Raw genomic sequence first — 13,570 nt, 5'->3', positions numbered from 1 at the left:
TTCCATTTGTGAGCAGCATTAGCTTGAACCACTTATTGGGGATTAATGATTCCTCTTACTTACGGGAACCTGAGCTAGAAAATATTTGGTTCTAATAGTGTTGACAAAGATTCAATAGATTGTATTATGATATAGATTTTCCTGTGTTGTGTTTCTTTTTTTAAGTTACAAAAAAAAACTGTTTTAGGCTTAAATGTATTCACCAGCCATTTAGTACACTCAGACACATTGCATATTTAATGTTCCACTTGACTGCCTACTGAAAGAAATAAATGCATAATAAAATGCTTTGGAAAATGCTTAATTTTTCAACTGTTGATTTAATGCATAACAGTTCAATAAGGTGGTGGATTGGCCTGGTCTACAACTACTGAAAGATAGAAAAATTACCCTCACTGGAATGTTGAATCTGTGAATATTAAGTTTGTCAATGTAATTTATGACTCTGCAGGTAATATACTGGTAATTTGCATACTAATTGCTATGGTGGAAGCCAAACGACTTTCATTCACTGAATTAGCCTGCCTAAGTGGAAGCCAGCAATTGCCTCTCTGCGCTGGGGAGAAGCTTGTTTAGGAGGGAGGAAACGGAGCTCTGGCCAGGAGGCCTCTCAGAGCTGAAGAGGCCCCCTGCTGGCAGGCTGCAAAGCCCACAGCCTTGCCCAGAGTCCAGTGTCGGCTTCTCAGATCCAAAGCCCAGTGGATTTTCCAAGTGATTCAAATTCAGAAAACAGAAGAGTGAGGTCAAAGGAGTTCGCTCTGGGCAAAAACAATACATGTTTGTGTGTCCAGTAACAGAAACAAATAGAAATTTGAAGGCAGAAAAATAATCCATCCCAGCTTCCTAAAAGGAGTCCTTTTAACGATAGGCATCTGTTTTTTAATTCTCTCAAAAAGAAGTTTGATTCTCTTTTTGTAAATAGGAGTGTGTTTGGAGGATTGTGGGAGAATCAAATGATGTTTTAAGTGTCCTGGGTGCAGTATGCATACGAAAAGATATTCAGCCTCCTCAATCATCAGGAAAGAAAGCAAAGCAAAACATGGAGGCATAGTCTTCTAGCAAAAATTAAGAAGATTGAAAGTTTTTGTTATTGTCAAGGGCATGGGGAATGAGCACAGTATAAACTGGCATATCTATGAGATGGGTAGTGTAGTAGTAGTCATCGAAATAAAAATGCACATCTTCTTTGATGCACCAATCCCACTTCAAGAAGTTTATCCCGTAGAAATACAAATGCATAGTATGAGCCATTTGAAATTACTGCTATTCAACCATTTTTTGATATATACAAACAGTAATTTGAAATGATTCAACTTAACACAAGAGTGTTCATTGTAGGAATTTTGTAATGATGACAGTTTAGAAAAAATCTAAGTGTTCAGCAGGAGGAGACTGATTAAATAAATAGTGGTACCTACAAAGCTTTTCTTAGGTAGAGCTCACCTACACTGACATGGAAGGATGAGCATGGAAGATAAAATAAACAGACCAAGTTGTGTGACATTATACATAATCCTATTTTTGTTTCTTAAAAGTGTAGCATGTGTGTATATGTATTTTGATTTGTGTATAATGTGAATGTAGACAAAGATTGGACGGCTATATCCTAATGTTTAACTATTGCTCTTTTTTGTTTGTTTGTTTGTTTTTTTAGACGGAGTCTCGCTCTGTTGCCAGACTGGAGTGCAGTGGCACGATAACGGCTCACTGCAACCTCCACCTCCCGGGTTCAAGTGATTCTCCTGCCTCAGCCTCCTGAGTAGCTGGGACTACAGGGACATGCCACCACGCCCAGGTAATTATTTTTGTATTTTTAGTAGAGACGGGCTTTCACCATGTTGGCCAGGATGGTCTCGATCTCTTGACCTCGTGATCCACCCACCTCGGCTTCTCACAGTGTTGGGATTGAGGCGTGAGCCACCGCACCCGGCCAACCGTTGCTCTCTTTAAACAGTAGAACGTGGGATAGAGTCTGGGGAGAGACTTTTTAGCCTTTTGTGTTGTTTGAATTCAACATAGCCATAGCTCTTTTTACAGGTTTTAAAAAACCCATAAAACAAAAGATAATGAAAATAAAGCATAAAAGTGATTTACTCTATTAAAAAGAATACTTGGTGAACCAAGTTTATATGTAGTAATATAATATTTGCTGTGTTTTACATATAAAGACTTTAACATATTAAACTTTTTAAAAAAGAAGGATGGACCGATACTTTATGTGTGTAAAGATATTTTAAGAGAGGTGGTAAAAATTAGGACACAGATTATATTAAAATTCACTATACATAAATCAAATGTAGCTCAGTGGCTCACAGAGTACCCAGTGTCAAGCCAGCTATTTACTATGATCGTGGTGAGCCTCAATTTTAGAAAATGGAACTTATGAAGGCTTGAAACGGCATATAAGGACGTGAAAGTCACAAATGAACTAGACTGGTTCACTAATTGAAGACACTATTTTTATCCTTTTTTCCTTCTTTGCTACCAGTGCCTTATTGAGGTAATTTTATACACATTAAAATTCATAAATGTATTCAAGGGTATGCTGGTAAAGTGGCCCTCTGTAGAAAGACCCAAACTTGATTTGTAGCATTTGTTGGTTTTCATGGTTTAAATACTCCCACCATGGCTGATTTTAAGCTAGCGATGGTTTAACAATTGGCTCACAAAAATTTTACCCTCAGGAGTGTAAGAGACAGACTCAGCATACTACCGATTGTGTTAAATCATGTAACTATATCCCAAATCAAGAAATAGAATGTTTTCATCACTCCACAATATTCTGTCATGGTTTTTTTCTGGTTAATTTACCCCTTATCCTGTCATAGACAAACACGATTCTGGCTTTTATCACTATTAATTTTAGTTTTGAACTTCATACAAATGGTTCTACAGAGCAGATGCTCTTTTGTTCATGATTTCTTTTGCTCAGCTTAATATTTTTAAAGTTCATCCATGTCGTTGCAGAGAACACCATTTTAAAATCATGTGTTTACCTGTAAATCAATTATCTGTGTCCTTGTATTGATCCTTGGTCTATTACTGGAATAGAACCTGGACTGTAAAATAGTTTTCCTCCTTTCAAACTCCTCTTTCTTATTTACTTCCTCTAGTTGCTTAATGTATTATGTTGGCCACACTGCACATAGAGTGTACAAGAAAGCAGATTTTATGATTATTTTGAAATTTCAAATGTCACATTTTATCAAAATGAGTAGAAAAAAAATCATAGACTATCATGGGAAGCTGTTCCTCAGTTGATTTCTCTTTCTTGGTGTGCATGTGTGCATGTGTTTTGTTTGTGTGTGTTGGTAATTTTTGAATATCATTCAGAAAGCCTGGCCACAGGTAGTATGCAGCAGCCAGCAGTCAGACTCAGATCTGAAAACAGCCTGACTTTGGTTCAGCAGCTGTGAGTGCTTTCCATGGCAACGCTCCAGGCTCATCATAAAGACCACACTAGAAATCAGAGGCTAGGGATAAAGGCCACAATATCCAGGCAGAGGACTCCGGGGCTGAATGCAGGAGCTTCCCAGATAAACTGAAGCCTCAGATCCCCGTGATGCCATGCGCCATCACTAAGAATTTCTGTAACACTTTACAATTTCATGGTATATTTAGTCATTGCCCCAAGATTTTCCAAAATAGCCATTCCAACTGCCCTAGAATTGCTATTTTTAAAAATTTTTATTTCTATTTCAATAGTTTTTGGGGTATAGGTAGTTTTGGGTTAAATGGATACATTCTTTAGTGGTGATTTCTACGATTTTGGTGCACCCATCACTCAAGCAGTGTACAGTCTATCTAATATGTAGTCTTTTATCCCTCAGCCCCTCCTAACCTTCTCCCCGAGTCCTCAAAGTCCATTATGTCATTCTTATGCCTTTGCATCCTCATAACTTAGTTCCCACTTTTAAGTGAGAACATACGATATTTGGTTTTACAAAGAAGGAGGGAAACAATGGGATCTTGAACCAGAGGGCATTTCAAATTTTCTGTTCCCATTGGGAATAAAATGCTGATCCCCTAAATTCTGATCAGCATTCATTTAAATGCATTGGTTAGGGCTAGGTGAACATTGGGGATGGATTTCAAGGAGGAATTTCTGGGCACTCGCATTGACTAGACTGTTATGATAAGCTGAGCTAACTTTTGGGTTTAAACGAACTGCTGTAGACCCAGCATACACCCCTCTCCTTTAAACCAACTAGGTCAGATTCCTGCGATCCGTGGAGCTTGCGTGCTGCCAAATGGCTGCCCCAAGTGCCCCCTGGGAGACAGGTGTGAGTTTCTACTGATTCCTGGTCTCCAGGCTTGGCCTCTCCTCTCTGCTGCGGTCTGGCTCCATGCAGGTGGTCTGTTGTCCTCTCTCCCTGTTCTGGGAGGCAGGTAGGCTGACACTGGGCAGACTGTGGAGCCAGGTAAGAGGGAGGGACAAAGACAGCATTGCCGCCTCTGCCGGCAATGGTGGAGGCAGAGTGATGGCATGGAGGGCCCACCTCCTGGAGGCTGCTCCCTGCCAGTGCTCCATGCGGCAGAGGTACCAGAGCAGATGCGTTCCAGGGAAACATGGGCCTCTCTCCTAGCTAACTTTGGGCTGAAGGACTCCCCAAAGGCTTTGCTGAAACTGTCTTGACCTGCATGGCAATCTAGGAAGCTTCCACCCAACCTTACCTGCCTCTATCATTCACTGAGGTCAGACTTGCATCTTGATGATGGCTCTCCCAGCCTTTTCTGGCCCCTTCCTGTTTCTTTCATTCAGGTACTTCCACTAATAAAATCTCTGCACTTTTTTTTTTTTTTTTTTGACACGGGGTCCCATTTTGTCACCCAGGCTGGAGTACAGTGGCACGATCTCGGCTCACTGCAACCTCTGCCTCCTGGGTTCAAGTGATTCTTCTGCCCCAGCCTCCTGCGTAGCTGGGTTTACAGGTGTCCACCACCACACCTAGCTAATTTTTGTATTTTTAGTAGAGACGGGGTTTCACCATGTTGGCCAGGCTGGTCTTGAACTCTGGACCTCAGGTGATCCACCCGCCTCAGCCTCCCAAAGTGCTGGGATTACAGGCGTAAGCCATCGTGCCCGGCCAAAATCTCTGCACATTTAATTCTGCCTTGACATCTGTTTTTCAGAGTATCCAGTCTATTGCAGGCTATTCAAGCACACCTTGCATGTCTACTTGTGAAAGACAGCATAGGTAGGATTCAAAATCAGGCAGGTGGTGACTTCTGATTTTAAGTTCTGCTTCAACGCTGGCATGTATGATCTACTTTTCTGAGTTCCCCTGAAATTTTTTCCCGAGCTTTGGCCAAAGAAGGGCTCCTTTACAGCATTGGCAGCAGCAGTCTTGGCTGCTGCCACAGCCACAAGGGGACTGTGGAGGAGCGGCCCTTGGCAATGCATGGCTTGGTGTCCTTATTCAGCATGTGTTCTCCTGTCCATGCCATTTTTGTAGCATACAGGACACCTCCCTGTATTAAAGGCATCTCTGGGCTTAAAATCAACAATAGAGTGGGAATGAAGAGTGGATGGATGTGAAAATCTAGACCAATATCCTTAGTTACTCTAGAATCAGCCAGACAAAGGAATGCTGTCCAGACACTACTCCTTCTGAGTGTCACAGAGAGCAGTAAGAGAATCTGCCTGCCAGGCCGGATACCAAGAGTAGGTAGTAGATACAGGAGGAGCCACGAAGAAGAGAGAAGAGACTAAAGATCTTTACCTTTCCTCAACATTTCTAGCTGCCATTTTTAGTCAACTATTGAAAATTGAATAGGAAAGTAGTTGAACAAAAATCCTAAAGCCTGTTTCCTCTCTTCCTGCTTCAAAGAGTCACTTACCTTTAAGTCCTAGGAATATGGTCAGAATCAAAGTGGGGATAAAGAAGGCTACTCTCTTTTCTGGTGGCTCAGAAGAACCAAAGCTGGTCATTCTGGATCCTAGGGATTCCTCAAGGGCTGGTTTGTTTCAATCTGGCAGGAAAATCTAATCCCTTGTATGGAGGGCCCAGAGCCCAGCTCTGTCCGAGGCCTTGCTAGAGACAGCCAGAAGACAGACACACCTGGACCCAGCTTTTGGTCTCATCTCAATCCAGATTATACTCTGGGGACTGGGCCAAGTTGTATAAGCATCTGAGAATTGGAGGAGGATTTGGGGCTAGAAAGTGAAGGATGATGTGTTCTGGGGCTCACAGTCGGGCCTTAGCACAATCAAGCTTTAGGCTTTAGTGGACCAACTGTCTCTCATTTTTTTTTTTTTTTTTTGAGATGGAGTTTTGCTCTTGTTGCCCAGGCTGGAGTGCAACGGCCCGATCTCGGCTCACTGCAACCTCTGCCTCCCGGGTTCAAGTGATTCTCCTGCCTCAGCCTCCTGAATAGCTGGGATTACAGGCACGTGCCACCATGCCCAGCTAGTTTTGTATTTTTAGTAGAGACAGGATTTCTCCATGTTGATCAGGCTAGTCTCGAACTCCTGAACTCAGGTGATCCACCCACCTTCACCTCCCAAAGTGCTGTGATTACAGGCGTGAGCCACCGCACCCAGTCTCTCATTCTTAAAGTGTGAAGAAGAGTCCTCTCATGAAGGGTTTCATCAGGGCTGAATCTGCACAAGTGCAACCCACTACAGGAATGTGTTTAGTGAAATTACTGGTTTTACTCGATTTTACAAAACAAATGAACATTTTTTCATCCAGCAATAATTTGGGGCAAAGAAACAAAAATTTCCAAACTTGGGGGACAGAGAAGGGATATAGCCAAGCCATAGCAGCTTGACATTTACTTGTTAAACAATCAGGATTTGAGAGCAAAACTAAACCATTCTCTGGACCCAATTCACAAGGCAGCCCTAAGTACTTAGAGACACATGGCTAACAGGAACTGGACACACTAAATTAGCTCCCAGATGCACAGTCTAAAATATAGGCATACAATTTGAATACCAATTGTCCCTTTGCCAAACCTAGCAATAATAAGCATTATTGGGAAGATGGTCTCATTGCAATTCATGCTGCTTTTGCAATCTTCGCAGCCAGCAGAGACTTGATATATCTCTATCTTTCCTCCTCTCCAGGAAAAGCGTCATTTGCAAAGCTAAGCCCCTTGGCGGGGGCCTCTGGGGTTGCTCTATTATGGGCTGTGGGACACAAATTAATTCTTTCATTTCTATTCTGGACACAATTGCATGCATATGAATTCCACAGGTGCATGTTTTTTTATTAACAAAAAAAAAAAAAAAAAAAAAAGCAAGGGAAGTGGAGTTAGACCTTGGAACAATTTGTTCCATAGAACTGAGTGAATCATCTTCTATAATGAGCAGCGTTGGCCAGAACTGCAGCAAACATTGAACATTCCCGTTTATCAATTATTCAAGGGCCTTCTGCCTACCAAGGACATTTGTTAATATGTGAAAAGCTGATTGGCTCTTTGCTCGGTTACTCAGCGTCCATCGGAAGGATATGGACTCACTTGCCATTCTTACTCAACAATTGTGTGCATTTCCATTAAAGATAAGAGGCCTCATTAAGGAGAATTTTCCCCAGAATGTCTCTCCCCATAACCGAGGACCCAATGCCACGTGATGAGGAGTCCTTTCGTGAGGATCAGGAAGCAGACGGGGGTGTGCTGTGTAAGCTTGCATCCCAGGAGCAGTTCTTGTACAGTCAACAAGTCTTTGACTGGAGAGAGGCACAGCTCTCAACAAACAAGTTTTTGTTGACTCTGTGCCAAGTCCTTGCTACCCAAAGAGTTGTCTGTGGCATGCACGTGGATGCTTGTTAGAAATACAGAATCTTGCCTCTATCCCAAACCTACTGAACCAAAGTCTGCATTTGAATCCAAGTTTGAGAAGTGCTTTAGAAAGCATCAGGGTACTGACTGCTGGAGATATAAAGCATCCTGGCCTCTGCTTTCCCAGAGCCGCAATGAAGGTTGGGAATGTGTTAAAGAAAACTCCTTCCACGAGGGGCATGCTATGGTAGCTGTTGGTACCAAGTGTTAGATAACAGAAGAGACAGTGGTTGCCTTCACCAGGGGTGACAGGAACTCTGGAAGGTGATAGTTTTCCAGGTGAAGAAGGGACAGAAGGTTTCCCTGCTTCACTGCTATCGCCCTATGGCCTTCGGTCAGGCCTGAACTGTGGTGAGAGTCTCTTTGCCCCTGCTCTTTGGGGTTCCTCAAATGTCCTCTCTTCACTGTTCCCTGAATTATGTAGATAAAAACCAATCCCTCCTCTGCTTAAAACTTTTAATTGCTTACCGGGCAAAGTGCAGACTCCTTAGCTGGCGCACAAGCCTTTTGCATCTAGCACACATAGACCTTTCTAGGGCTATCTGCTGCCATTCTCTAGCCTGTCTCCTTCTGCTCTGGTTCTCCAGAATTGCCCATTAATTCCCTCACATGCCTTTCTGGTTTGGGCACCTGACCTTTTCAGCAGCTGTTCCTTCTACCTGGACTGCTTTTCTTCCACGTTCACTTGGTGAACTTCTCTTCATCCTTCAAAGCTCTGCTCTAGCATTACATCCTCGGTAAGGCCTTTCATGAATGACTCCTAAAGAAAGTTAATCATCTCCTACTTTGGTCTATTTCTGCCCTTTGCATATCTATTATTTTATAGATCAGGTTCTATTTTCTATTATTTGCTTAGTGGGCGGTTTATCTGCAATGGTGGATGTAAGTCTGTTTTTTGAAGACAGGAAATATGTTGATTTGAATCCTCAGAATGGCACATAGAAAGCTTTAAGTATTGCTTTTTGAATGAACTATAATTTGAAAAAAAAATGGAAAGCATGAAGGTGCTGCACATGTTGAGAGATGTGCAGTTCCTTTAGTCTGGTTTCAGCACAAAACGAGTGAGGGGATGCAGATATACACTGCAAAGGTAGCTAAAGCCTAAGTTGGGAAGGGCCTGAAGTGCTCCACTAAAGAGTTTGAACTCTTAGAAATCACTAATGTTATTTGCAGCAGGGGGATGATGTTACAAGATCTTTGTTTGGATAGTTGGCTGGAGACAGAGGAATGAGGGATGGGCAGTGAGAAAAACAGGAACCAGGGAGGCCAGAGAAGCTGCGATCCTAAAAGCCTGCATAAAGAATGACAGAGGCCTGAAGCAGAGCTAGGAAGAAGAGGAAGGGAAAAGAGTCCGTGCTTGTCTCTTAGAAAACTTTTAAGAAATGTCTGGATTGTATTTGAAGACTGTTTGCCATAAATCTGAAATCTGAACCTATGTATTTCAATTTGGTATGCTAAAAAGTTCCGAATTAATGTAAGGTTTTTTGTTACAATATTGTAATCTCAGTTCAAAAGTTAACTGAAAATACAAAACCCAATGATTTCTATATAGTAAATTGAACTGTAAAGGTAACTTGTGTGTGATTCTGAATATATAGATGAATATTTTTATTCCTCATGTTTTGCTTTGGCTTCTATCTGAAATACAGGTAAAATTTTACATATCAGCTTTATGTATATTAACAATCTTGCTTTATTAGAAAGTAAATTGATTCTGCTAAAAAATGCTGGGAGTTATGTATAGAACAATGAAATTTTGATAAAGTCCAGTATATATGTGAAAAAAAAAAAGAAAAAAAGAAAAGTGCCTTTAAAACGGCCTAAACAGTGATCTTATTGTTTGACTGTTTATACTAAGGCCAGTGTGTTACTGGAAGGATTTGCTTCAGTAAACAGACATTTGTGGAGTTGGGTCAATATGGATGGGGGTTGAGTGGGGGATAGGAGGTGGGTTCTGATTAACGGAATTTTCTGGTGAACTCACAGTATTGGAAAATTCATCCTTTTTGTTTTCACCAATATTACATTTTTTTTTTCCTGCGGTAACTATTTTCCTGCCTTAAGTTGTACAACAGAAAGAACATCTTGCATTGGCCTTTGAGTGGGGCCATGGGCTAGCAAATGAGCAGAGTGGAAGCCAGGAGATTGGATTTTGGTCCCAGTTCTGTCACAGCTTTGTGCAAGTCACTGAACCTTCCTGGGCCTTAGAATCCTCCTTTTAAAAGTGAAGTGTTTTCCTCAGACATTGCTAGAGGGAATGTAAAATGGTGCAGCCTCCGTGAAACAGTCTGGTAGTTTCTCAAAAGTTAAACAGAATGATCACATAATCCAGCAATTCCACACCCAAGGGAACTAGATGTTAAAACAAAAGCTTACACATGAACGTTCATGGCAACACTATTCATGATAGACAAAAAAGTGGAAACGAGCCAATGTTCATCAGCTGATGAAAGAATTTTTTAAAGTGGTATATCCATACAATGGAATAGTATTCATCCATGAAAAGGGAGACATACTAACACATGTTACAAAATGGGCAAACCTTGAAAACCTTGAAAATGAAGTGAAAGAAATCAGACACAAAAGGCCACATCTTGTAGGATTCCATGTATATGAAATGTTAGAACAGGCAAATTCATAGCAAAAAGTAGAATATTATTTGACAGGGGCTGTGGGGGAGGGAGAATGGGGAGTGCCTGCTTCATGGGCCCAGGGTTTCTTTTGGGGGTGATAAAATGTTCTGGAGCTGCTAGGTGGTAGCGATGGTTGACAACATTATGAATAGACTAAAAACTGCTTAATTGTATTAATACACTTTAAAATGGATAAATGGTGAATTTTATGTTATATGACTTTTATCTCAATTAAGAAAACGAGAAGTTTAAACTGTCTCAAATATTTCTTAAAGCTCTAAGACTCTGTGATTTAATGACACCTTTCTAACACACAGTAAATGATCATTAAACATGTGAATGATGAAGTGAATGGAAAGAAATGTTGCAATATAACTCAGACTATAGACAATAATTTCCTAATGGCAAAGGTAGCTGGATCAGATGACATCTTCAGGGTCCTGATATGGTATAACCTGTAGGAAAGAATCATCTTTAAATTAATGCATTCCACCAAATGTGTGCTGGTAAAGGCTTAATAACCAGTTCTCCAAGAAAAAAATAAAATATGCAATATATATGTATGCACATTTATAAAGTTTTGCATCACCTCTCTGCAAAAATACTCGCACTCGAATCCTTGTCTCTGGATCTCCTGGGGAACACAAACTGAAATATCTGTGTAATCTATTTCCTGCATTAAATATTCTCTACTTTTGTACTTGCATAATTTCTATTTTCCTGCTTAGACTCCAACTGCTGCCTCTCCACCGTGACACGGATCCCTGCCATAACCCTACCTTTCTACCTTGCTAGGAAGGAGGAGGAGTCCTGCAAGCCCACTGTTCCTCAGAGCAGCCTGAAATATAGGTCTGAATATATATAAACAATATAAATTAAGAACCTATAAGAGGCAGAGAATCCCCATTATCATTATGCATGGCATCATTGAACCACTCCTCAAGGTCTGGAAAGTGTTTGAATCCAGCCTGTTTGATTTCAAATTCTTTCAGATACTGTTCTATGATGACTCATGCTTGGGCAAGTCTCAATGTCCTAGTCTTTTCTTTCTCCGGATTAAATGGGCCCATTCTAGCTGTCTGCTGCATGGTTCATCTGCAAAATAGGGAGCTGCAAGGAGCCTTCTAGTGGGTTTGCACAGTGCTGGATTACTCGGATGGGTGGGCTACTCAGGAGTGTATTGCACCAAACAAAAAAGCATTGGAAGAGAACTTATGTTTGATATTTCAAAACTAGCATTAACACAGTCATGAGAAAAAAATGCCACAGAATTTTGTTGCATTTCATCACAAGTTTTATGACTTGTGCTTTGCCATAAAACAAACTTATTTTATGGCTTGGCATTGTGTTTGTTTTACATGACATCTGTGCATAGTGTTGCACGACTATCAGATAGACATAGACCTGTGTGACTAATGCCCCTGTGGTTGTGTGATGCAGCAGCCCTGGGAGAAGGAGGCATGAGAATAATTTTGATGCTGGTGGCCTCCATACATTTCAATATGCTCTTGGGTCTTTCATATACAGGGGAACTAGAAATCAAGAAGTTATGTGACTGCATGACATCCTGGCTCTTAGGAGGTCAAAGGAAGTAAATATCCAAAACGACAACAGCCAAAACCCAAGGTGTCTGTTAAGGGAAGCAGGCTTAGCAGGAAGTGCCCAGGAAAATCTGCTTGGAGTGTTTGTTCTTCAGGGAAGAGAGTAAGAGAGGAGAGAGAGCCCTTGGCTCGCATAGCTAATTGCAGGCAGGAGGAAGCGAAAAAGAACATGATTAGCATGTTTCTCTCCTTCCCTCTATAAAGATGACAGAAGCAGGCAATCTGCTGTTTGTGCAGAAGGGGCACAGGGAAGGAGAGAAGAGAGCATCTGTTCTGAGAAACTGCTGTTTAAAAATGCAAGAAGAACACAAAGCAAAGGAGGAAATCTCCATTGTGCAGGACACTGGATCTGAAAACCACAAGAACTGGAGAGGTACCTGCCGAGAAAGCCTCAGATTGCCCTGACTCTGGATCTGGCACCTGGGCTCGGGAGCCTTGTCAGGGGCCTTCTTCTCTGCCCTTTAGAGCTGACGCTTTCAGTGGTGGTCCCTGGCTGTGACCTCTAACTAAGGAACAGCCTTCCTAAGGACAGACATACCACCCCCATCTGCAGTCAGCCATCCTCACCCTTACTGATCAGGGCTGTCAATTTAGAGTGAGTTAGCAGAGCTTCCTGGCCAGAGAGTGAGTCACAGCCTCCACCCTCACACCTCCTCCTCTGTTCTCTGTCCAAGAGTTGATGCTAATTATTTTCGTGGAAATAAGGGGAGCCAATGTCTCCAATGGATGATGTAACTGGGAACCCCAAAGTTTGAAGGCCTCCATGCTTCCAGAAGAACCAAGGAATGCCTTCGAAGGAGCCAGCAGAATGACCTGTCAGCCAGGCCAAATATCTGATGTCCTGAGGGTTGGTCTTGGCCTCTAGAGCCTCCCTCTCTTGTGGGAAGTATCAGGAGCAAGGTCCCCTATCACACACCTCTAGCTGCCTTTGATAGGCAAATCCACCTACTCAAAGGCCATTTATCAGAAAGGATGTAATGTGACCCCAGAGTCTGCAGATACTTTTCTATTTATATTCTACCTCATTTTATTTGTAGACTGAACTAGATTGTAAATATGTGTGGGTGGCAGCCATCCTTGAATTCCTGGTGTTGACGAGCTCAATGCTATTCTAACAGTAGATACTTAATAGTTATTTAAGTTTGTGAATAATTGGCCCTCAGATCTTGCACCTTTATCAGTTAAAATAAACCAGCCTTGCAAATAAGAACAGAAATTTGAACAATCTTCTTTTCTGATGATATGGTTTGTCTGTGTCCCCACCCAAATCTCATCTTGAATTGTAATCCCCATAATCCCCACGTATCATGAGAGGGACACCGTGGGAGGCAACTGAATCATGGGGGTGGTTTCCCCCATGCTGTTCTCATGAAAGTGAGTGAGTTCTCATGAGATCTGATGGTTTTATGAGCATCTGGCATTTCCCCTACTGCCACTCATTCTCTCTCCTGCCACCTTGTGAAAAGGTGCCTTCCACCATGATTGTAAGTTTCCTGAGGCTTCCCCAGTCATGTGGAACTGTGAGTCAATTAAACCTGTTTTCTTTAT

Source organism: Macaca mulatta, chromosome 6, assembly GCF_049350105.2.
Source record: "Macaca mulatta isolate MMU2019108-1 chromosome 6, T2T-MMU8v2.0, whole genome shotgun sequence".
In the NCBI taxonomy this organism is placed as follows: Eukaryota; Metazoa; Chordata; class Mammalia; order Primates; family Cercopithecidae; genus Macaca; species Macaca mulatta.
Note: the sequence above shows the minus strand (reverse complement) of the source record.